Source organism: Schistocerca piceifrons, chromosome 5 (assembly GCF_021461385.2).
Source record: "Schistocerca piceifrons isolate TAMUIC-IGC-003096 chromosome 5, iqSchPice1.1, whole genome shotgun sequence".
NCBI lineage: Eukaryota > Metazoa > Arthropoda > Insecta > Orthoptera > Acrididae > Schistocerca > Schistocerca piceifrons.
The window spans coordinates 83,000,999-83,025,921 of NC_060142.1; the positions used below are offsets into that span (position 1 = coordinate 83,000,999).

The 24,923-nt window shown below is 43.9% G+C and overlaps 1 protein-coding gene across 1 annotated transcript in view; it reads left to right on the plus strand.

The window, feature by feature from the left end:
* Nucleotides 1–492: 492 nt before the first annotated feature.
* LOC124798595 (protein rolling stone-like) overlaps nucleotides 493–24,923 on the plus strand; it is a 137,555-nt gene continuing 113,124 nt past the window's right edge. Inside the window, exon 1 of the mRNA XM_047262062.1 lies at nucleotides 493–582. The gene's annotated coding sequence lies outside the window, so the exon portion shown is untranslated. The remainder of the gene's footprint in view (nucleotides 583–24,923) is intronic.

The window sequence follows — 24,923 nt, forward strand, 5'->3', positions numbered from 1 at the left end:
CATTGCCAGGTCTCATGAAGACTACTCGACATTAACGGTTAGTTTAGGAGCAGCGAGTGCTTTTCAGATTCCTCCAGCACCATCAGTGGTAGGATAGTATGGCACGAAACGCCTCTGGAGACGGTTGTCGAGTCTCACGTACTCACCCGTCAACCAGCTTCAACTGCACGGCACGCTGAATATCGTCGAAGGCCATACCGGTCGTGTCTGTTTAGAGTTATTTCACTTTTCCTCAGTCACGCAGAATAAACTCCTCTCTTTCTCGCAACGAGATGTTTTGTTCGGCCCGTAACTCCTGGAATAGATCCAGTATTCTTCGTCTGCCTTCAGCGTGACTCCGCCGTTCCGACATACGTGTGGCGTCAGACAGTCTGCCTCAGTTTGGCACGGCGAGGGAATGCTGCCTGGCAAGAGCCGGCGGCTGCTATTACTGTGCCATCGCGACCCCCACCACTCAGCGTGTCCAGAGGAGCTATCAGTGCACCGAGCAGATTGGCTTTGGAGGGTGCTCAGCTGCAGCTCTGTGCAGCGGTCGTTCGTTGCCCGGATCTTGTAGTGACGACCGTACCTCGGCGTTCAGCGGTAAGACGATGGGGGCATTTGTGCTCTAATGAGTGGAACTGGAAAAGTAACGACTAGATGTTGTACCGTATGTGTGCGGTATTGTCGAAACAGTATTCGTTCCTCAACGTCATTACTGATGTAACCATTACACATTAATACTTCTTTACTGTATTAGCAAAATGTGAGCATAACCGTGCTCGTCATTGCGTCATTTAGATAGGATTTTTGTCTTCTACATGCTAATTAAGTCATCACTGCTGTTCTGGAATTAGTGGCGACAAACTTTAGAGCCTTTCTAATATTTTATACTTCAACCCGTGAGGTCATAAGAAACTATGACCCCCAGATTTTATGCCCTGAAATATTACCTTTATATAAAGAGCCAACTTGACTTCCGGGCGCGCAGCTGAATAATTAAAATGGGGGTTTACCAAGAGTTAAACCTAGAAAAAACTGAAACAGTAATCCTTGCAACAGACCTCATACAACTGCACAGTTCACATATGAATGAATAACCCCTTATACCGGTAATTTGTGATGTGCCAATGTTTTTGCACTCTGTGTCCTGTAACACCAAATAAATTGCAAGGAACTGAGCTAGTGTGATGAGAGAATTTTATCTCGAAGCCTCTATCTCTGCAAGCACATTTCTTGAAGTTAAACAGTAACACGAACTTATCTCCATAGCTGAAAATTTCCTTTAAAGTAAAAATTTAAGCACTAGTGAAGGCAGTTTATTCCCTCTCGGCTTGAAATACCGCTAAAGCGAATGTAGAACATTCGAGAACGTAGTTCCAAAAGGAGGGAACACCTGTGGAGATACAGAATACGTGCAAGTTTAGCCTAAAATAAGGCAGAGGGAGTGAAAAACATGTTCGTAAAATTCCCAAATAATATTCACTTAATATATTACTCAGTATTTAATACAAAATTTCATGTTTCGTATATGGTTCCCACTCAATATACTACATGTCTTTACATTACAATCCGTACACAATAGACAAATCAGAATCACCACACATTAACATTAAAGCCTGAAATACTATTTGATGAGTAGAAGAGCAATGAGATAAAGAACTTGCTAGATCAGATAACTGCATAAAAGTTGGACATAGATTCTCCGTTGTTCTAAGCAAGCTGTGAACTAGAACAAAAAGCTAACGTTACCCACGTTAGATGCGACAGCAAAGTGTCTCGCGTAAAGGAATCAGGTTTTCTCCAATTTCAAGCTGAAGAAACCTGTAACGTAAAATTACGCAAATGCATCAGTCATGCCTGCGAGCAATCATCTTACCATAGTCCAGGACGAAGACGCCTAAATGTGCCCAGTTCGTTAACACACGAGAAGGTAACTTACTTGCGACATGAAGTCACGGAGGAGGTATGCGACAGTGTCGAAAGATCTGTACGGTCTGCAAAATGCTGAAACGGACGCCGAGAGGGGAAAAAAATCGTTGGGTGCAAGCTGACTTTATTATTCCAATACTACACAATTCGGATATCGAGGAACGTCGCGTTGCAGATACATACAAAAGCACATGTTGTTTTAGTAGCGATCATAAGCAGAATCACCGTGGGGAGTCTGCTTATGATTCCAAATTGTATTCACTCATAAGAAGTCAGTTTGCATCTAGTCAGGGACTTGTCTGTCAGCGACCTATTTAACAGTTTGCAGACTGCTCGTCTACATAAAGCTTCTCTACTATACATTTCGGCACGTTTTCACAGCAGCAAGCGGCAGAAGAGAGTCTAATCGAAAGTGTCCCTCTGCCTGCTGACCAGGCGGCCTCGCGAACTGATTCTACCGCCAAGCTTTCTTATTTGCTGACACCTAACCCAAACTTTCCACCAAGCCATATACTACCCTACCAGATACCAAGTAAGTGCCTATCGACACGCTCTTCAATGCGCCACTTGAAATGTGTCGTTAACAGCAGACGACTATCAAACTGAAGTTGCAAGAATTGTCATTACGCCTTTGTCTCAAGTAGGCCACTGCACTACGGGCAAACATGGCAGTTCTGTCGTACGGGGGCCGACCTCTGCACTGGCAAGACAGAGGTACGTCCATATACTGTGCATTACCCCTCTCCCCCCCCGCTCTCTCTCTCTCTCTCTCTCTCTCTCTCTCTCTCTCTCTCACACACACACACACACACACACACACACACGTAGTATTAAGTAGTGCAATGGACCACGATGTTAATAAACAACCCAATCTGTGCAATCGCCGGACGGCGGTAGTTCTCTACTGGCCAATTGCCGTATCTCTCTTAATACCCCATTTAACGCTGTTGGCTGTAGAAAAGTCGGCTGTTTGCCGTACAGAGGAATCGTAGCGTATGAAACAAAGGAATTGCAGAATTTCGAATATTGACGATTCCGCCCGAGTCGGAAACTAACTGCATTCTGGATAGAAATCATAACGAGAGACAGTCCGCTGAGGACAAGAAATAGGAGGAATACGAAACTTGGTGTCTGCACGATCGTGCGGGAAAGGATAGGTGAATAAACGTAACGTTTGACAATTCAGAGGCTTCCTTTACCAGGATACAGATTAGCTGGCTGTTTTTTCAAGGAGTTCCTTGCGGGATGGGGGAGTGGCTTTGTACGTAAAAAAACAAAAAACGGTATTCCAATTGAGTCCATAGACGTATCACGGCACTGCACTGAACAGATATTTGAATGTTGTGCAGGGCAGTTGAATTTAGTTAAACTTAATTTCTAATTGTTGTTGTTGTTTATAGGTCCCCTAACTCTGACTACAGAACATTTCTGCTCAAACTAAATTGATTCACTTTGTAGTAGATCTCCTAAACTCATACCATCTGACGCAGACACCATTTTTTTCCATCTAGGGTGCAGGAGAACAGCGGCACAGTCATACACAGTATTTTTACTTATTCTTCATTACTAGATGGGCATTCTGTTAGTAAAAGGGTGAATGGCCTTTCAGACCATGAACACAAATTTTAACACTGAGAGGCTTTTGTACTCAAACAAATGTCCCATATAATTAAAAACTAGGTAGGAAAGTTAATCCAACAGCAATAGGAGTGTTTTTAAACCTCATCAGGGAACGAGAGTGGCAGGATGTTTATAGTGCCATTAACATAGATGACAAATATAATTCTTTCCTTAACACATTCTTCACGCTCTTTCAGAATTTGCTTTCCATTAGAACGTTGTAAACGGGGTACTTGCAGTAACAGGCAGCCTGAGTGGCTGAGTAGATGGATATAATGTAGAACAAAGCGGGAATTATATTAAAATGTTAGAAGTGGTTACAATCAAGCTACCCCTCCAGGGGATCCACAACTCTTTTGTGGATACGTGTGTAGCGAGCACGGGACCCCGAGCTAATGTGGCCTTCCTTCTTTTCCGGGCTGCCTACCCCCCCTTTCCGTATCCTTCCCCATCCCCCATCTTCGCCCCCCCCCCCCCCTCACCTCTGGCTCTTTCCTTCCCTTTCTCCCCCTCTGGGAGTATGGTTTGTGCCTACGTCTGGAGACGGACGCTTGTAAATGTTCCGCACTCTTCGCCTTCCTTGCTTGTATGTCTTCATCTTTCTTCGTCCTTCTCTTTTCCTTACCTCTTCTCTTTACCCTTTTCTCCGCTGCGGCGTTTGAGACCTCTCTTCTTTCCTTTCCCTGTCTTTCTTCCTCCCTGTGCGTGTCTGAAGGCCGACCCACGCACTTCCATGCGTAGCCGGTGACGGGGTAACGCGTAATTCCCCGCCCTGGGTAGACAGGTAGGACACGTACGTACCCCCTGGTAACGGCCAGGCCCAGGGAGGGGTGATTACCCGAGCTGATACCTTCCGAAAGTGCCGATTGGTCCCTCCGTCCGTTTGTCGGGAGGTGTGACCTGAGGTGTGAACAATCACCTAAGGCGGGTGTGCCCTCGGTGAGGGCCCCCACAAGGAAGGAGCGCGCCATCGGAGACGCCGGTAATCATGGGGGATTCTTCCGCAATTGTTTCCTCACCTTCCACTATGTCTGCTCACAAACGTAAGTTCACTGAGTCTCAGCCACAGACGGTTCTTCCATCGTTGCCACAGTTCCTTGTTGTTTCTCGGTCTGACGAAGGTCACGATTTTTCCACGGTCAACCCTTTCATTATTCAGAAAGGTGTCGACGCAATTGCGGGTCCTGTCAAGTCTTGTTCCAGATTACGGAATGGCACCCTGTTGTTGGAAACACATAGTGCCCTCCAGGCTCAAAAATTGCTGCGTACTTCTCTGCTCCACACCTTCCCTGTCCGGGTGGAACCGCACCGTACCTTAAATTCCTCGCGTGGAGTCGTTTATACACGCTCCCTCGATGGATTGTCTGACGAAGAAATTCAGCACTACCTGTCTGACCAGGGCGTCACAGCTGTTCATCGGGTTATGAAAAGGGTTGACTCGAACATCATTCCAACACGCACTGTCATCTTGACATTTGACAAAGTTCAACTCCCATCAAAAATCAAAGCAGGCTATGAGATAATTTCCGTTCGCCCTTATGTCCCAAACCCCACGCGTTGCTATCGATGTCAGCGGTTCAATCACACCAGCCAGTCCTGTTCCAATCCGGCCAAATGTGTTACGTGTGGCAAGGATGCCCATGAGGGTGCTTGTCCACCTCCATCCCCTCGCTGCATCAACTGTATGGGTGACCACGCTGCTTCCTCTCGAGATTGCCCCGTTTTTAAGGACGAAAAACTCATCCAGGAAATAAGAGTGAAGGAAAAGGTGTCAACCTTTGCTGCTCGAAAGTTACTCGCCAGTCGACAGCCCACTGTGCCTCAGAAAGGAAAATACAGCGCTGTCCTTGCTTCTCCTCGGCCAAAAAAGGAGGCGGCCACGCAGACTTGCGACCTCACCTTTAGTACCACGGTCGTCAGATCGGCCAGCGCAAAGATCGCCCGTTCAACCTCACCACTTTCGCCTGCCCACTCAATGGCTCACCCTTCGTCGGGTTCTGCTAAATCTCGAGCCCAAAAGTCAGACGCCAAGTCTTCGAAGAAAGAGCATTCTCGTGAAGAGTTTTTACGCACCGCAACTTCACAACCATCGGCTCCTCCTTCATCTAAACATCATACTTCCAAGAAGGCTACGAAGAAACACAGTTCCTCTCCTTCTCCGCCAAGGCGTGTCCCATCTACAGCACCACCTGGCGGAAATCGCCCTCGGCCGTCTTCTGTGTCGCCGAGGCGCACTGCTGGTGGCCGGTCAACTGGCCGATCGTTGGTGGCTGGAGCTGCTCCTGACCAACCTATGGATCAGGACCTTCTGCCTTCGACTGAATGCCATTCCATGCTGTCGGTCGCAAGCTCTGAGCAGTCGTTGAGTTGACAGCACCCTTGGTCACGTTCCTCCATTTCCTGTTCACCCTATGTCCATTATCCACTGGAATATCCGCGGCATTCGAGCCAATCGGGATGAATTGTCGATCCTCTTACGATCCTACCCGCCGGTCATCTTCTGTCTTCAGGAAACAAAGCTGCGTCCCCATGAACGCTTTGTTCTCCCTCATTTTCAGTCCGTCCGATATGACCTCCCCTCTGTTGAAGGCACTCCAGCTCATGGAGGACTCATGATTCTGCTCCACTATACTCTCCATTATCACCAAATCCCCTTAAACAGTTCCTTCCAAGCTGTCGCCGTCCGTCTTTCCCTTTCTGGATATACGTTCTCTCTTTGTACGGTATACATTCCATCGTCCACACCAATGGCACGAGCTGATCTCCTTCATCTTCTTGGTCAGCTTCCACCCCCCTATTTGCTGGTTGGGGACTTCAATGCCCACCACCCGCTTTGGGGATCTCCACATCCTTGTCCACGTGGCTCACTATTGCTAGACGTCTTCCACCAAGCGGATCTAGTCTGCCTCAACACTGGGGTCCCCACATTTTTGTCTGCCTCCACGACAAATTTATCTCATTTGGACCTTGCGGTCGGTACTGTTCCGCTAGCTCGGCGCTTCGAATGGTTCGCCCTTGATGATACACACTCGAGTGACCACTTTCCATGTGTTCTTAGACTGCAGCCTCAACTGCCATATATGCGCTCGCGACGCTGGAAGTTTGCCCAAGCCGATTGGACACTTTTTTCGTCTCTAGCGACATTCGATGACCGTCGCTTTCCCAGCGTCGACGATGAGGTCACACACATTACCGACGTTATTCTCACAGCTGCGGAACGTTCAATACCACGCACCTCCGAATTGCCCCGGCGCCCCCCAGTTCCTTGGTGGAATGAGGCATGCCGTGACGCAATACGTGAGCGGCGACGTGCTCTTCGCATTTTCCGTCACCATCCAACTTTGGCCAACTGTATCCGATATAAGCAGCTCCGTGCGCGATGCCGTCGCGTCATCCGCGATAGCAAGAAGGCAAGCTGGAAATTCTTTATTAGCTCATTTAACACCTTGACTCCCTCCTCGGAAGTTTGGAGTCGGCTTCGACGGTTCTCAGGCGCGCCTAGTTTCTCCCCGGTCTCTGGGCTCACTGTCGCGCATGATACCTTAGTGGACCCCGTCGCAATTTCTAACTCATTGGGTCAGCACTTTGCTGAGATTTCGAGCTCTTCAAATTACCCGCCAGCGTTTCTCCCGAAGAAACGTGCAGCGGAAGTGCGACATCTTGCTTTCTCCTCTCAAAATCGCGAAAGCTACAAGACTGTTTTCTCCATGCGGGAACTCCAACATGCACTCTATTCTTCTCGCTCCTCCGCCCCAGGACCGGATGGTATCCATGTCCAAATGTTGCTGCATTTATCAACCCATAGCCTGTGTTACCTCCTTCGCCTTTACAATCGAATTTGGACCGACAGTACCTTTCCCAGGCGATGGCGGGAAGCTATTGTCGTTCCCGTTCCGAAACCTGGAAAGGAGAAACATCTCCCCTCTAGCTACCGCCCCATTTCTCTCACGAGTAGTGTCTGTAAGGTTTTGGAGCGTATGGTGAATTACCGTTTAGCTTGGTGGCTGGAATCCCGCAGTCTTTTAACACCAGCCCAATGCGGATTCCGAAAGCATCGTTCTGCCGTTGACCATCTTGTTGCTCTCTCCACTTATATCATGAACAATTTTCTCCGGAAACGCCAAACGGTAGCAATATTTTTTGATCTGGAGAGAGCATACGATACCTGTTGGAGGACAGGCATCCTCCGCACACTGTTCTCTTGGGGCTTCCGAGGCCGGTTGCCCCTTTTTCTTCGCGAATTTATGGCAGAGCGCACATTTAGGGTGCGGGTGAACACTACTCTCTCCCGTACTTTCTCCCAAGAAAACGGGGTACCCCAGGGCTCCGTGCTGAGTGTTGTACTGTTTGCCATCGCCATTAATCCAATTATGGATTGTTTCCTTCCTGATGTCTCGGGCTCCCTCTTTGTGGACGATTTTGCGATCTACTACAGCTCTCAACGGACAAGCCTTATTGAACGACGTCTTCAAGGATGTCTCGATCGCCTCCACTCGTGGAGCATCGAAACCGGCTTCCGTTTCTCACCCAGTAAGACCGTTTGTGTTAATTTTTGGCGACGTAAGGAGTTTCTTCCGCCCTCCTTACATCTAGGTCCTGTCAACCTTCCGTTTTCCGACGTCGCTAAATTCTTGGGTCTTATATTTGACAGAAAACTGTGCTGGTCCTCCCACGTTTCCTATCTTTCGGCTCGTTGTCTGCGTTCCCTTAACACCCTCCGTGTCCTGAATGGTACCTCCTGGGGAGCGGACCGAGTGGTCCTTCTCCGCCTCTATCGCGCCTTAGTGCGCTCGAAATTGGATTATGGAAGCATAGTCTACTCCTCTGCTCGGCCGTCTATTCTTCGTCGTCTCGACTCTATCCACCACCGTGGATTACGTTTAGTGTCTGGAGCTTTTTACACCAGCCCTGTGGAAAGCCTTTATGCTGAGACTGCTGAACCTCTGCTGTCCAATCGGCGGGCAGTCCTTCTGAGTCGTTATGCTAGCCATCTGTCTTCCATGCCTGCTAATCCAGCCCATGACCTTTTTTTCGACACCTCCTTTGATGTCGGGTATGCAGGCCGCTCCTCCTTCCTACTACCCCCGGGAGTCCGCTTCCGTCAACTGCTCCATTCTCTCTCCTTCCGCTTTCCTACAACCTTCTTGACAACTTGGGGTACAGCACCGCCTTGGCTCCGTCCCCGGATCGACTTGCTCCGTGACCTATGTCAATTTCCAAAGGATGGTACCCCTACACTTGTCTACCGTCGGGCATTTGCTGCTCTATGTGCACAAATGACGGAAGCCACATTTATTTACACCGACGGCTCGAAAACATCGTTAGGTGTAGGGAGTGCCTATATTGTTGGCGACACCCCAAATCACTTTCGGCTTCCCGACCAGTGTTCGGTTTATACTGCGGAGCTTTACGCTGTTCTCCAGGCTGTCCACTACATCCGCCGCCATCAGCGGATGCAGTACGTAATCTGCTCAGATTCTCTCAGCTCTCTCCTAAGTCTCCAAGCTCTTTACCCTGTGCACCCTCTGGTCCACCGGATTCAGGACTGTCTGCGCTTGCTCCACCTGGGGGGCGTCTCAGTGGCGTTCCTCTGGCTCCCGGGACACGCTGGTATCTGTGGGAATGAGGCGGCCGATATAGCGGCCAAGGCTGCAGTCTCTCTTCCTCGGCCAGCTATTCAGTCTCTTCCGTTTACCGATCTACGGAGCGGTTTATGTCGCCAAGTTGCTCATTTATGGCATGCGCATTGGTCAACACTTCCCCATAATAAATTGCGGGAAGCGAAAGCCCTTCCTTGCGCTTGGACCTCTTCCTCCCGAACGCGTCGTCGGGAGGAGGTAATTTTAGCTAGACTCCGGATAGGGCACTGTCTTTTTAGCCATCGACATCTTTTAAGCGGTGATCCTCCCCCACTCTGTCCCCACTGCTCTCAGCTGTGGACGGTCAGACACCTTTTAATTGAATGCCCCTATTTTAATCCGTTACGCTCCCGTCTACAGCTATCGCCTGATCTATCGTTGATTTTAGCAGATGACACGCGCTCAGCTGACCGCGTTCTACAGTTTATTAGTGACAGTGAAATGACGTCAGTCATTTGATTTTTTTTTTGGGGGGACAACCAATCCCTTTCTATAGTGGATTTTTAAGCATTCCTTCTGCCTTTAGTTTCTCAAATTTTATGACTTTGTTCCCCTTGCTGCTGATTTTAAATTTCGTTTTTTTTCCTGTTTCCTACGTCACGGGCTGGGCGCTAATGACCATAGTAGTTTTGCGCCCTAAAACCACAAAAAAAAACAATCAAGCTACAGTAACCCTTTACAAACAGTATTGTAAGGTGCTTAAAATATTTGTAGGAAGGCAAAGAGTATGTGGTATGCAAGTAGAACAGCTACTTCACAGGATAAAATTAAAACCATGTGGTCAGTTCTGAAGGAAGTGTCTGGTCAGCAGTATAAGGTCGATGATATAAAGTCAGTTCGTAGTAAAAATATTTGTTACTAATAAATCAGATGTATGTACAGTATTTAACAATCACCTTCTGAGCATTCCTGGTGAACTAAATGAAAATTTACTTTCTACAGGGAATCATATAACTTTCTTGGCAAATGCCTTTCCGAGATTGATGTCTGAAATACTCCTCTGTAACACAGACGAAGGGGAGATTGAATCAATAATTAAATCACTAAGGACCAAGGGCTCTCATGCATATGATGGAGTGCCTAGCAGAATATTAAAGTAATGTGCTGCGCATGCTAGCTCTGTATTTAGCCATATTTGTAATTTTTCCTTTATGAATGGTCAGTTTCCTGAGCGATTAAAGTACTCAGTAGTAAAGCCGCTTTATATAAAGGGAGAGAGGGATAATGTAGACAATTTTAGACCTATTTCTATGCCATAAGTGTTAGCTAACGTTATTGAAAAGGCTGTGTATGTAAGGATAATTGATCATTGTGTATCACACAATTTGCTATCATATGTACAGTTCGGCTTTAGAAGTCATTTAAAAACTAAAAATGCTATATTCTGTTTCTCTCTGAGGTACTGGATGGGTTAAACAAAAGGTTTCGAACGCTAGGCATATTTTTTGTTTCGACGAATGCGTTTGATTGTGTTGATCACAAAATATTGCTCCAGAAGCTGGACCATTACGGAATACGGCGAGTAGCTCACAATTGGTTCATATCGTACTTTAACAACAGACAGCAAAAGGTCATCATTCACAATGTTGAGAATGGCTGTGATGTGGGATCTGAGTGGGGTATGGTAAAGTTGGGGGTGCTCCAGGGATCGGTGTTGGGGATCACTCCTGTTCCTTATTTTTATAAATGATATGCCCTCTAGTATTACGAGTAACTCTAAAATATTTCGGTTTGCTGACGAGACTATATTGGTAGTAAAGGATGTTGTGTGCAACATGGCTCAGTTTCAAATAGTGCAGTTCATCGCGTGTGGAAAATAAAATGACGCTATATCACAGTAAGACTCAGTTTTTACGGTTTCTAACACACAATCCAACAAAACCTGACGTTTTAATTTCACATTAAGGACATATGATTAGTGAAACTGAACAATTCAAATTTCAAGGAGTTCAGATAAATAGTAAACTGTCCTGTAAATCCCACGTTCAGGATCTTGTTCAAAGACTTACTGCTGCCATTTTTACTATTCGAACTGTATCTGAAGTGATCGTTGAACACGAAAATTAGTCTACTTTGCTTATTTTCATTCGCTAATGTCGTATGGCATTATTTTTTGGGGTAACTCTTCCCATTCTAAAGGGGTATTTTTGACTCTGAATCAGGGGGTTCGGGCAATAAGTGGTGTAAGTTTTCACGAACCTATTGTCGACCCCTGTTAACAAGTCTGGGTATTTTGACGTTGGCCTCTCAATATATATATATATATTCCTTACTGTCATTTCTTCTTAACAATATTAGCTTATTCCCAAGAATAAGCAGCTTTCACTCAGTCAATACTCGGCAGAAATCAAACCTGCATTTGGATAGGACTTCCTTAACTCTTGTGCAGAAAGGTGTGCAGCATACTGCTGCATCCATTTTCAATAAGCTAGCATTCGAATTCAAAAATCTTAGCAGTAATCCACGCGCTTTCTGTCGAGGAGTTCCTTGAAAAATTAAGCTGATTCTTGTTGTATTGTTGATTGCGTTTACTTAAACTAATGGATTGACTTTTTTCGGGTTCATAAATATTTTATTTTTATCTGTTATTACTTTTATGTTGTAATTTCATGTACAGAAACGTTCTATGACCTTGGAGATTTGCTCCTCAATTTGGCCCTACGGAACTGGAAGTGTAAATAAAAAAATTAAAAAAAATTACGGTACATAGTGTTGTGGAAAACTCGTTACTCAAGTAACCAACACATACGACATGCAACAGGTCTATCAATGAGACTCATTCGATCCTGAAAATCGATAGCCTCTTTTTTTTAGGGACTGCTTCGCGCAAACGGCGTTAAACTTAAGGCACAATGAGCATAGTCTTCAAATGTGAACTCGCCGCTCTGTTTCTTCGAATATCATTTTCGACCAAATTGGCCCTCACACGGTTGATACCCAAAACATCCGAAAAAAACTTCATACATGAACCAGTTGATATGTAAATATCATCAGTGACTTCTCTGATAATAATTTGACGATAGTTCATAACAATTTCTTTCACTTTCTGAACAATGTAGTCGATTGAAGATGATGTCCCGGGGCGTCCAGAGTGCTCTTCATCTTCAACATTCTCTCAGCCATCTTCGAAACCCTTGTACCACATGTAAATCTTTCTTTCACTAATAGCACACACGTTAAATGCAACATTTGATATATCCCAAACTTTGCTACTCTTTATTCCGTTCTTATAGTAACTTTAATACAAATTATCTTACCTCATTTTACACAAACAGAAACTTTTCAGACATGTTTGCCGATACTAATACAACAAACTAAATTACAAAATCTTCGTTAATTTGTAAACATGCCTCGTGTAATGAAACCACGGCAACGACAGAAACCAGTTATCATCGTAGACAGCTGTTTCAATTAACTGTTGCGTAAAACTGTGTTACAAACGTAATATTTCCTATGCTAACCTTTAGGAGACCGGACTTCATGTTCGTAGTTTATCTGATACAGATTATAATTCGAGAAGCGGTTTTATATAGGGGCAGTCAAATCGAAACGAGACAGATGGAAAAAGTAAGTAAACCGTTCATTATTTTAAGAGAAAATGCCATAGAACATTTATCCCACTGTGAGACAAGATGGTAGATACCTTCATGGAAAAACGTGTCCGTTTGCCTACGGAGCCATGATTGTACCTAGACATGCATCTCTTCGTCCGAATCAATTCGAGGGCCACGAATGTCTCTCTTCCGGGCTGCAAAACTATGGAATATGGGGAGAGATCGGACTGTATGGACGATGTGTAAGAAGTTTCGCGGCGAAACCTCCGCAGCGTAGTCGAAAAAGTCTTAGCGACCGGTGGAGTTTCACTGATTCTGTTTTACCTCGCATTTTAGATATTTTAACGCCGTTATCCTGCGTAACTTTTAGTAATCATGCTAATAAAAACGTAGTGTTACAGGCCGTTTGCTGTACCTTATCTATATAAACGATTTTGGAGACAATCTGAGCAGCCGTCTTCGGTTGTTTGCAGATGACGCTGTCGTTTATCGACTAATAAAGTCATCAGAAGTTCAGAACAAACTGCAAAACAATTTAGAAAAGATATCTGAGTGGTGCGAAAAGTGGCAGTTGACCCTAAATAACGAAAAGTGTCAGGTCATCCACATGAATGCTAAAAGGAACTTGTTAAACTTCGGTTACACGATAAATCAGTCTAATTTAAAAGCCGTAAATTCAACTAAATACCAGGTATTACAATTACGAACAACTTAAATTGGAAGGAACACACAGAAAATGTTGTGGGAAGGTTAGACTGCGTTTTATCGGCAGGACACTTAAGAAAATGTAACAGACCTACTAAAGAGACTGCCTACACTACGCTTGTCCGTCCTCTTTTAGAATACTGCTGCGCGGTGTGGGATCCTTACCAAATAGGACTGACGGAGTACATCGAAAAAGTTAAAAGAAAGGCAGCACGTTTTGTGTTATCGTGAAATATGGGCGAGAGTGTCACAGAAATGATACAGGATTTGGGCTAGAAATCATTAAAAGAAAGGCGTTTTTCGTTGCGACGGAATCTTCTCACGAAATTCCAACCACCAACTTTCTCCGCTGAATGCGAAAATATTTTGTTGACACCGACCTACATAGGGATGAACGATCACCACGATAAAATAAGGGAAATCAGAGCTCGTACGGAAAGACACAGGTGTTCATTCTTTCCGGGCGCTATACGAGATTGGAATAATAGAGAATTGTGAAGGTGGTTCGATGAACCTTCTGCCAGGCACTTGAATGTGATTTGCGGAGTATCCATGTGGATGTAGATGTCCTTGGACTCTCCAAACTTCAACAAAATAATGCTTTAGTAGAAGACAAATGGAGAAAGCATTTGCTTAAGTAGGAAACAACAATTAATTTTATCAAGAAATGCACAGTTTCAGAGAACTTTATGTATCGACAAAATTCATCGTACACGCAAATAAAGAAAGAAATAGAAAAAGTAACTGAAAGAACAGACATTTCAACCATTACGCAAACTAGAACAAAAAATGAACGAAAATAACACGTACTGGTACTTACAGAGAAGAACCTAACAGATAAATGAATACAAAACAGTAAAAAAATCGAAACTAGGATAAAATTCTTTGAGTTTTCAAATGCAAGAGAATCTTTTTCGAGAAATAAAAATCGAAAAAATGGAAAAATGCCTGGGAGCGAAAGTAACAAGAGATTTTGAATGATAAAGGCAAAGAGTAAAGCAGCAAATGATCTCCAGCGGCATCGTGAAGACGATTTCTACCTCTGTTCAGACTAATGAAAACTGGTGCTGTTATAAACACATTCTGTAAAACATTACGGCGACATGGACCTACTGTACACTTATACTCTGGAGTAGCCACGCGGCAACGATTTACCAAAGTGCTGTATTTCGTCAGTTAACGTTGATTATTGATTCCTCAAAGTTGACTCTTAGAACCAAACAGATGTCGCTGAAATATGAAAAGTTTGTGGAAGTGTTACCGCTGAAAGCGTGTAAAGACTGATTTACGCCGAAGCAAATAGATGCAAACAAACAAATGCGCATTCACAGGCAATTCGCTGGTGTTCACTACCAGTCGCATGTATCTGTGAACAAGCGTGCACGGGAGGAAACAGAAGAAAACACGATATAAAGCGCACAGCGTACGAACGCTGCGTCATTGTTCTTCGGCGCTAATAATTGTCAGACAGGTTACAACATAGTTACGGGACCAAGTAATACTATGATATTCCGATGATTATTTTGTATGGCCAGCGCACTGTTATGGTGCAGAAAAGCAGAATTCTGGTGTCTTAATTTGAACTCGAGTGAAATCTGTGGAGGTAGTACACTTAACGCTGAATTGCTTTCGTTTCTATTATTGCAAAACGTTAGACAAATGACGATTGATGCTTTTCGCGGACTTCTCGTTACAACTGCGGTGGAAACTAAAAGTCAGAACATTAAATTCCGATGACCAACATAACATTAAGAAAGGCTTCCATTTACGTTCTCGTTATAAGCAAACTGGGGCATTTAGGTTAGTAATGGTTTGAATTTTCTGTAGCTGCTATATTTCGGATAGTTCGTGATGTCTGCAGTGACATATGCGAAGCGCTATCAGAATTTTATTAACTCTTAGCTAATGAGGTGTGGTCTCCCAATAGGTGTGTTCTAGCGGTAGGCTTCTATACTTCTATTACCCATCTTGAATGGCCAACCCTATAATATTTTGTTGTCGTGTGCAGTATCACCTTATTTGTTGCTGACACGTGTTACCGCCACGTTTGTGGTTTGCTAGACCACACCTCGTGGACTACGGTACTGTTTTCTTCGTACAAAATGTGTGTGATGAAATTTTAGTCGGTGGATGATGGAAGATGTCAGAGATATAGATCAAGAAATAGACGAAAAACTTTTTTTGAACCTACAGAGTGCTACTTTTATGTCAACTCTGAACTCTGAACTCTGGAATTTAGTTTTATGCGATCATTTAATTTCTACAGGGATACTGCATTTTTTCATAATGTACAAATCATTTCTCTAACGGGTCGTTTAAGTGTACTGTTTTAAAAAATCACACAGAAGTATTTGTCTGATAAAAAGAAAAATACTACAGGCATTATTTAGTGCAATAAAATCAATAATGAGTGTGTAAACAACACACAAATATTTGTTGTATAACTTAAATTAAAAATTTAAAATAATTTGCTGCCTAAGTCTCAGGTCAAGCATACGGGTCACAGAGCCACTACCTAGTATTATACTGTATATTGCAAAAAAAAGTCACCTCGTTAAGAGTTGAAGTACATAGAACGAATATGTCAGTAAGATACGATTAATGAAATGTGAAGATATACTTCTTTCCACCTCTCACATAGGTTGCTTCATAAAATCTGCTATATAGTTTGATATTTTTGATGATAAATAAAAATAGTTTGCCCGGGATCATGCTAACGTTCTCTAACAAACATAACAGTGATACATCAGCCATGCAATTACAGTTATCATGAATGCAAGCAACGAGAATGATCAGATCTTTCGTATATTTTTGTTTTTAATTAGCATAATAGACATACATTCCTTTACATTTCTTTTCGTTCGTCATTTGTGCTGTGCATCTCCTGAATCTCAGCACCAGCTGTGATACCTATACTCCTCTGATCCTTCTATCAGCAACATTACATTCTCTTCGGACCTCTCCATTACTCACGTAGCTCATGTCAGCAACTGAAATAGACAACACGGCAAACGAAAGCTTCCTGTAATCCAAGCGCTGAAGCGGAGAGGACGCGAACTTCCTTTGATCGCTCGCTAAAACAGCCAGCCAGCAGAACAGCAGGGGGTACTGGCGAATGCGGACCGAACACGACCGAGAGCAGTTCACTGGCGCTCGTCTACCGTTTACAGCAGACAGAATTCTCAATTGTGGAAGCTCGTTACCTGGTGTTCGCTCTGCTGCGAAACAGGCGCGCTTTCCCGCATTCCTTCCCGCTACGCACGTCGTTATACGTTGTACCTGTTGCGCGTTGCTGTTCTACCAGTTTGCCGATGTGCGGTAGGACTCGTATAATGCATTTTCCAATTCGAAGAGTTTACCCACTGTCTCACGCATTCCACTTTCATTCAAAATCAGACGCCCTCTGCGTCATTGTGTAGTGTATCTATTATCCACGCCTACATCTATACCTGTACTTCGAAACCCACCCTACGGTTTGAGATGGGGTTGCTAGTCATACCTTTCCGCTTTCCTATTTCATTGGCGGGTGGTACTGTGGCATAAAGACTGCCCGGTACCTCTTTGTCGGTCCAAGTCTCTCCAGTTTTAGGGGCTGGATAAAAATATACCAACATCGCGAGAAATGGTTGCTTGAGCAAATTGCGCTGTGGCTTTTCCCCCGAAAGGCACCTGTACAATGCCCTCAGTATGTTGTGTCAGTCGTCATATTAGTGTTGTCTAATTGTGAGTGCATTATGACGGAGCTAAGTAAATTCGAACGTGGGAAAACTGTTGATGATCGGACGGTGGACGCTTGTGTCTAACAAAGATAGCCGAAGTGTTGGTGTTTCAAGAGGCACCGGGTCGAAGGTTTATACCTCATAGAGGGAAAGCTCGAAAAAACATCATCCGCAAGTCATAACTCGGACGAAAGTTTTACTGAGTGATCGTGACGCACGGTCATTGAAGAGGTCTGTGACAATAAGGGGACACAGCCGCAAAAGTCACTGCAGAACTAAATGTCGTACTCGCGAAACTTGTCAGCACAGAAACAACACGGAGGGAGCTCCATAATCTGGGAATTGCAAAGCGACTTGGAATTCCAAAACCACTCACCAGCGATGGAAATGGACGTAACTGGAAAACCGGTGTCGAAACCATAAAACCTGGAGTGTGGAGCAATGGCAGTGCGTCATTTGATCGGATGAGTATCGTTTCACGCTGTTTTCAACTTCTGACAGAGTTTACGTCCGAAGAGTGAAACGTGGAGGGGTTTAGGTGCTGATTTGGACAAGCATATCGTGGTATTCTATGGGCCCCGTGGCTACTATGCAAGATAGCATTTTTGCCAAGGGTTATGTGATAATTTTGGCTGATGAGATCCATCCAAAGGTATAGTGTTTGTTCCCAATGTTTTATTTTCTGTGTTCCAATACAAGACCCCTGTGCCCACAGATCGCATTGTCCAGGACTTTCTTTGTGATCCCGAGAATGAATCGTCGGATCTCTCCTGGCTACAACGGTCACCACATCTCAATATTATGGAGCCTTTGTACTTTACTATGGAATGGATAATCCGTGATCGCTGTCCATCTCCGTCGTCGTTACCTAAAGTTGCCATTATATTCAGGAAGATGGTATGAGATTCCCTAGGAAACTGTGGACGATATGTATTTATTCATTCCGACTGGAAGCTGTTTTGAATGCCGACGTTTTTCCTACGTTGTATTAGGCATAGTAATGTGTTTTTGGTGTTCCCATGTTTTTACCCGCCGGCCGCTGTGGCCGAGCGGTTCTAGGCACTTCAGTCCTGAACCGCGCTGCTGCTACGGTTGCAGGTTCGAATCCTGCCTCGGGCATGGATGTGTGTGATGTCCTTATGTTAGTTAGGTTTAACTAGTTCTACGAGGTGCGGCTAGAAAAAAACCGGACTGATGCTGGAAAAAAACATTTATTTACAATTATTTACAATTTCATGTTATCTCCTTCAATGTACTCTCCTCCTCGGTCTCTACACCGCTCCGTACGAATTTTCCACTGTTCATAGCAATGCTGCAGATCATTTTCGGTAAGTCCATACATTACTTCCGTCGCTTTTTCTTTTACTGCTTCAACAGTCTCAAATCTAGTTCCTTTCAAAGCTGACTTGACTTTAGGGAAAAGAAAAAAGGTCACAGGGGGCCAAATCAGGTGAGTAGGGTGGATGATCTAAGATGGGAATGTTGTGTTTTGCCAAAAACGTCTTCACTGACAACGCACTGTGAGCTGGGGCATTGCCTTGGTGAAGGATCCATGACTTTTTTCTCCACAAATCGTTCCGTTTTCTCCGTACTCGCTCACGTAGGGTAGCCAGGACGCTAATGTAGTAATGCTGATTCACTGTTTGTCCCTCTGGTACCCAATCAATGTGCACAATCCCTTTGATGTCAAAAAAAAACAATCACAATTGCCTTGAATTTCGATTTTGACATTCGTGCTTTTTTTTTGTCGTGGAGAACCAGGAGTTTTCCAATGCATCGATTGGCGTTTAGTTTCGGGATCGTAAGTAAAAAACCACGATCCATCGCAAGTAATAACATTTTGTAAGAAGGTGGGATCACTTTCAATGTTTTCCAGGATGTCAGAACAAATCATTCTTCGGCGTTCCTTCTGTTCAATTGTGAGACACTTTGGAACCATTTTTGAACACACTTTGTTCATGTTGAAACTTTCATGAAGAATGTGCCTAACACCTTCCTTGTCAACTCCTGTTAACTCAGACACTGCTCTGATTGTTAAAAGGCGATCTTGTCGAACAAGTTTACCGATTTTTTCAATGTTTGCATCAGTTTTTGCTGACAATGGTATGCCAGTGAGAGTGTCATCACTGGTGTCTTCGCGGCCATCTTTAAATCGTTTAAACCACTCAAACACTTGTGTTCGCGATAAACAATCATCGCCGTACACTTGTTGTAACATTACAAAAGTTTCACTTGCAGATTTTCCTAGTTTGAAACAAAATTTGATGTTAACACGCTGTTCTTTCTGTACACTCAACATTTTCCGACGCACAGACAAAACGTCAACTACTTAAAACAGACGCCACGGGCAGACTGAGTGCAAGAGGCAGATGAAACTCGAGCAGTAGGCGGAGCGAGAGTCACGTGACAGCCCACGCGACTTTCAGCCTTATTGCATTCGTTTTATTGTTTCACCAGTACTAGTCCGGTTTTTTCTAGCCACACCTCGTAAGTCTAGGGGACTGATGACCCCAGATATTAAGTCCCATAGTGCTAGAGCCATTTGAACCATTTTGTTTTCATCCAACTCCTGTTATTTTGGAGAAAGTAATAAGTTTGTTGAGTCGTGTGGGCTCTGCGAGATGGGCAATAGTGACAGCGCCCCCAGCAGTTAGTTGAGCGTTTTTCTGTCAGTCACTTTCAAGTAAACCCTGGCGCATAGCGCCGCTCTTCAAGTCTTCGCTGTTTCTTCCGTTTACCTAACATAGGTAAGTTTTAACATTGGGGGACTAACACTAAAAAAGTGGTTGATCGAGGGTATTGTAAGTGACCTCTTTCGTGCGTAAAGCACACTTCCTGAGGATTCTTCCAACAAACCTTAGTCTGGCATCTGCCTTCGTTGCGGTTGGATTATCATCCTTCCACATTAAACCGTTCCGGACGGAAACTCCTGTACACATGGTTATTCGTAAGTACCTTGTAAACACGGTAGATTTCAGTAAATAACGCCCGCGCTCACTATCCCTAGGACGACCGGAGGTAACTGCTTACCTCGCGTCTTTGTTTCTTCTCCGCGGGCCGCAAGCTCTTCAAATAAACTGCACAAGACGAAGTGGCAAATGGGAAAGAATTCGTGTAATTAAAATTGAAATTACGGAGTATTGGGTGCCACTGAATTTTATTTCTATTTACAGAACCAAAAAATCAAGAAAAGATTCTGAATTTCTGTGTATCATTTTCACGGCAGTTTCCAGCTGATAATCATTTCTCGGGGACTGCAAAAGACGCATTAAAAATGTCGGCACGATTTTAGAATTCAGGCAGGAGTAACACAAGCTGGCACAAGGACGTCATGCGAGGCATCTCTAACAAATTACTCCGTCTTAAAGCAAAATCACATTTTACACTCTGTTTCACGTATTGCCTCCACCGGAAACGCTCGTACACTAGAAGGTATTCATCGTAGGAGTAAACCTGATATGAACATTACACCATGCATTCTTCAGCGTTTGTTTGAATCTCATTGGATATAGTTTGACATGGAACGGCAGCCAGGCTGTGTCCATTTCAGTAAAGTGCGATCATAATTATACGTTTCGTGCTGTGTTACCCGCGCATAGACTGAACGATAATTCGGGAAACAGGTTCACCGGCGCATTTAACTTGGACAGGACTGGCCAGCCAGCTTGTGCAACAAAAGGGCGATAGTGTGAAAAGTCGCACTTCAGATGTAAGAGGGGACAAGTAGAGAAACAATATAGCTTCGAATGTCATTTAATTTTTAAAGAGAATGAAATAATAATCGACAAAACTCCAGCACATACGCACGCTTCTTAGGTGACCAGGCGGAAAACAAAATACTCTCGCATTCTAACAACAAACAAGAATGAGGAAAATTCCTTACTTAAACAGAGGTTAATTTTTCTGAGCGAGCTATGTACGATGAAAATGCATACTGCAGGGATTTCACCGTATTGTTGAACACTGATGCCACTAACGGTATTAATTACAGTCAGTCGTTTGGTAATCTCTTAGCTCCTTCCTTATCCGAATCCGAGAAATTTCAGCTCTGGAACTGTCATCAGCTACGTTGATAACGAGTCCATCAACAACAGAATCCACGAAGCCACGCAGGCGCCGCATTTTCTCCTCCTCTTTTATGACATGCGGTTCTGTATCCCGCCAGCGTTTGCCAGTGATGCGGCAAAGCTGCGAGTGTTGGTTCCAGTACGTTTGGGAGCTCAACAGTCTTCTTATTTCTCTCAACAAATCCCTTAACTTTGCTCCTGATCAGTTCTGTTCGGTTCATATTGTGATGGTACGCTGGCAAATGAAAAAACGCAGCATTTGTATGATGTGCTCGATGCTGTGAAAATGAATGTTTTTAAAGTTCCTGCGACACTTACCACTCTCGTTCGTGTGAGACTACATCTGTGATATAAAACAATTGACATAGTGCAAATAAAGGGTATATGGTTTTTCATTTTTGTCCTAAAATTAAATTGTAACGTTTTCTTAATGTAAGCAAGCTTTATTAATAATGTTTCTTAAATATCTATAATTAAGAATTTATATTTGGAATGAAAACAGGAAATTCGCGTATAGTATCTAATTAAAAAGACGACGACGTGCATTATTAATGATAAAGATGATAAATTGTACAATTGCGAGTTGCAGGTATTTCGAATTAAACGAAAAAAAAGGCTTCTGTTGGCAAGATTTGAACCAAGGACCCATGAACTGCACCAGATTTATGTCTAATACGCTACCGGCTCCGCTATTCAACCACTGTGTTAAATAAAGTCTCTCGGAAAACTCCAAAGACTATCTTTTTTTTGCAAATTTATGAAAAACATTAAGAACAACATATTTATCGGCAGTTCTTAACCGTGTTCTACGACGGAGCGGGAATCAGCCTCAAACATTTTCATACAGAGAGATTTTTGAAATAAAAACTACATAGCTAAAGCGTGATGAAGCAAATAGTTGATGGCTGTTAACCCATTAGAATACCTTAAGTTTCTTTTAGCGTAACTTAGTAGTAAGATACCTAAGTAGGACCAACTTCCACCAACCATGGTGTTTGTGTTGGTATACAACAGGTTTATTCTTATGATGAGCAGAGCTTTTTTGTATTGTGGAGAGCTATCTTAGCAGTTTGGCGCGTGCCTTGTCAGGGCGCACTTTTGTGTGGTCTGTTCTTCCCATCAATAAGCACTTGACAATAACTAAAATTCGTAATTACTTCCTGACGAATTGATTGGTACTGAAATTGTTATTAACAGGCTCTCAGTGCAAATAACGTCATCAACTCGGTTAGAAAGGTATGTTAATATTTAAACAGTAAATGTAAACAATAAAAGATTCACTTCATGGCGCCCAGCATTGTAGGTGAATACCCACTGTCTCTCTGCTCCAGTTCGATACGGCTCTTGCTCGTCTGGCAGTTCTCACACTGAGATCATCTGGCGCGTCGTTTGCTGAGTCTGTCCTGTAAACCTACCTACTCGCTAGCCTCTCGTAACAAAATCTTCCTGTACGGTACCGTAAAACATAGCAACAGCATGTAATAAATGTAGGCAGGGATGTGCCATAAACGCCACAACCTCCGTGGTTTCGAACACGACTGCACGAAAACTAAAAGACATATAGAAAACAGACACACAGCAGTATCGTAAATCGCGTTGTGGTATAGTAGCTCTAGGGTGCTGATGTGACAGAAAATATAGACAAATGATTGGCTCCATAAGTCGTATTGGATCATTTCGCGCGTCCAGATAGGCAGCCCAATAAATGGATTTTCAAAGCTAGCAGTTATCGTTGCATTTTACCCAACTACAATGAATGGCATGCACATTCTCTTCCGGTAGTTCTGACATCTGCCGCATTATAAACAGTGCCCGTATTGTGAACACCTTTAATGTGAGTTAAATGCTTGGACGGATGCTCTATCCACCGATGTGTCTATTCTCCGTATGTCTTGCAGTTCTTAGAGCAGTCGTCTTCTGAAACTTCAGAGGTACTTAACATCCCCGTGTTGGGGTATGGGGGCTGCTGGTGGTTGGTGTGTGGGACTTGTGGTCGGAGCCTTTTTTGAATGATATATTAAGGTGATTAAGATTGGACTTGCATAAACGTAACTTGGCAGGGGAGCTGGCGGAAAATTACTGGCCATAAATTATGGTAATTGAGATGACAGTTGTGTGATTAGGCTAAAACCATTTGCCATTAAGTAACAGTTGTGTAAACAAAACTAAAAGCTCCAGTGAGCAGTTTATGTTGGCGTCATTAATTACATGGTTTGTTTACATAAAGATGTTAGGCCAAGTGGCTCGTCTATTTATAAGCAATATATTACATTTATATTCTTGTGACTGAATATTCATTTAAAGATGATGGTGAAACGAGTACCCATTTTCTTGACAGCATATAACAATGTGCCTTCTAAGTGACGTGTGGACGAAATGTAAAACATGTTGGTGTAACTGAGCGACAAGCTTTCTGCTCATCAAATACAACTAACTCTTTATGCACATAAAGTAATGAGTGCTATTGATGTATTGTAGCATTTGCCTTGCACTGCTGTATATGAGGCAGTTCAGGATGCAAAAATAAACGAGGTCCGTTCTGCCACATCTTTGGTGTCTTTCGTATAACGATCTGCAGACTACTTTTGCAGGGTTCAACTGTCAGTGCAATATGGCGATCTGTACAAAATAGTTTTGCAGCTGAAACTCTCGTCTGCCGAAAAAAAAGTGGACAGTGCTCCTACACTGGTAGCATCAATAATTCGGCAGGTAAATTCAGTAAGAGCCAATCAGAATGCTCCATTCATTCATAAGACATTCTTTGTGCTGGGATGTAGGAGCCCCTACAGACTGGTTCGAACAAGATGGGTGCAATGAAGACAAATTGAAGCAGACAATCCATTTCCAGCGGGATGCTGTCCCTCATCCACCACTGCGGCATTAGGACATCTCCAGACCAGCAGCTGGAGGACACCGAAAATTCCAACCATTATTTTTTCCTTAAGACAGTGCTTCGAATTCTGTTAGCGTAATTGTTCAGATTTTTCCGTCTGTGCTTATGCACTGCACTCGTTCCAAACAACAAGAATGCTTTTCCGATTAACGGTGTTTTCTCAAGCACGCACAGACGTAATGAAGGCTTTTAGCAGTGAGAACGTTTACCGCTTCTGAGACATGTGTTGAAAGCAGGACGTTATAATTTCCGGAATGGACGGGGTGCATTGTTATGACAATCAGGGAGAATGCAATTGGCGTTACCCTGGGCTATTTCCGTAAACAGGTCCTGTTAGGACAAGAATTTCCATGCGGACAAGCTGAGACATCACGAAAACCCCTACAACAACAATAGCGACCATTAACTATTTCTGGGACACTTTACGATTTCCGAGAAGCAGACTTGGCTCTTATTTCCATAGACACATGATGTTAGTATAACACTGACAACCTTTTAGGTGCACTTGCGAGGGTGAGTCGCTAGGTAAACATCTTGCTGGACTCACAGGTGCAAAGGCTATGCACTATTGCACCTGCAATGGTGGTTAGGTAAACACGTGTGTGGCCGTAGGCGTCTCGCATATGGACCAGCGTGAGCGCCGCGCTGGCATGAGCACCTCGGGAACTCTGTAGGGAACAGTTCGCTGGTACGTTGTGACTGAATTTTTTTGACAATAGTTTGAAAGCGTTTTCACATGCAGAGGCGTGCGTGCGTGCGCACTACATTATATTCCGCTGTTTTAACGTTGTGAGCATGTTTGCCAAGCGTTATGC